Source organism: Chrysochloris asiatica, unplaced genomic scaffold (assembly GCF_000296735.1).
Source record: "Chrysochloris asiatica unplaced genomic scaffold, ChrAsi1.0 scaffold00125, whole genome shotgun sequence".
In the NCBI taxonomy this organism is placed as follows: domain Eukaryota; kingdom Metazoa; phylum Chordata; class Mammalia; order Afrosoricida; family Chrysochloridae; genus Chrysochloris; species Chrysochloris asiatica.
In genome coordinates this window covers 2,913,764-2,915,427 of record NW_006408643.1, presented here as the reverse complement: position 1 = coordinate 2,915,427, position 1,664 = coordinate 2,913,764, and the positions used below count along the sequence as shown (strand labels likewise).

General features: G+C 44.5%; 1 pseudogene; it reads right to left on the bottom strand.

Moving 5' to 3' along the window:
• LOC102821588 overlaps positions 1-989 on the bottom strand; it is a 54,346-nt pseudogene extending 53,357 nt beyond the window's left edge.
• Positions 990-1,664: the final 675 nt, after the last annotated feature.

The window sequence follows — 1,664 nt, the reverse complement described above, 5'->3', positions numbered from 1 at the left end:
TATAAAGCTACTTGAAAGATACATCGATAACAATTTCAGTATCACTGAGTTCAAAATGGTGTTTGATTCCCATCATCGATTCTTTTTTTTTTTTTTTTAATGTTAACATTTTATTTACAAAGCTTCGTTGTACAGAAAGTAAAAATGCTGTTACAACCTCAGCATAACTAGTAGCCACAAATGGTTAAGACTCACTGATCACAGCTATCCACGCTACAGCAAGTCTTACACGGAAACGTAACAAACACAATTTTGTTGGGGTGAAGTCCCCAAGCTTGTTGGTGGTTTTCCAAGAGGGACCCAATAGAAGAAGGTGGAATGTCACAGGAACTATTCTTTGGCTCTTTGGGTGGGTGGGTGTCCTGGGGTTTGTATAACAGCTACTTTCATCTTCATCAAATTCTCCATCAAGGCCAAATTCTTCTTCCTCCCCACTGGATTCGTCTTCATCTTCCTCCTCTTCAAAATAAAAATCTTCATCCTCATCTTCTTCTTCATCATCACCATCCAATTCAACATCTGAGTCAGGGGCTTCCTGGTCCTCTGGGTCGTAGCCATCCAGGTAGGTCAACTGAGGAAAGAGTTTGAATACACTCTCTCAGTAATCATTCAAGTTGGTAACCTCACAGTTAAACAGATCCAGGCTTTTCAGGCATTCTAATTTTTTCAAAGGTTCCAAGGTGCTGATATCTTTCAGTTTATTTCCGCTTAAGTTTAGATGTGTGAGGTTTGGAAGTTTTTCTGCGAACACATCCAGACCTCCAAAGATTTTATTGTCACTAAGCTCAAGCTTTTTCAATTTCGGCAGTTTGGGGAGATTCGAAACTGAAATCAAGCCTACATTTATTAAACTGAGGAACTCTAAGTTCACAAATTCAGCTGTTAAACCCTCATTTTTTTCCATCATTTGATCTGCAGTTGTCTAGGACAAGTTCTTGAACAGCCTCCGGGGTCCGGTTCCTCAGCTCCAGGTGAATCCTTCTCTCCATGGTTTCCTCTGCCCCCCTCGACACACTTAGCATTCCGCTGAGGTGGGAGAGGCGTTCTGTGCTATGCAGCGAGAGCCATCGGAAGATGTCTGCTCGCAGCAGAGACCGGAGGTGTGGTCCCGGGTGGAGGGCGCAGCGCTGGTCTCACTACCGCCGCCCTCCCGTCATTGATTCTTTGGCTCCTGGGTTACATGGCTTCAACCCCACAGAGCTTCCCATATATCGAAAGTTCTCCAATGTAAGCATTCTGACAGGCATCTGTGTATTAACGTAGCAGGCGGTTTCCTTTGTTTGTTGCATAGAACAAATTGAGCTCAAGATGTAAAGGAGATTGAGAACTTTCAGGGCTATCTGATGGGACTTACCCATCCCACCACATCCTGAGGTTTATTGAGCTGGTGGTGGTGCTCAGTGAACAGAGCCTTTGAGGATGTTGCCAGTTAACATATGGTCCTATCGGGATTGTTGTTGTTGTTAGGTGCCATGGAGTGGGTACCGACTCATAGTGACCTTATGCACAGCAGAATGAAACACTGCCGGATCTTGACCATCCTTGCTATTGTTCCCATGCTTGAGTCCATCAGTGCTGCCACTTGGCCAAGCCATCTCACTGTCTTCTCAAGTCTTCCTCTTTTTCTCTGACCCTCCACCTTATCAAACATGATATCCTTCTCC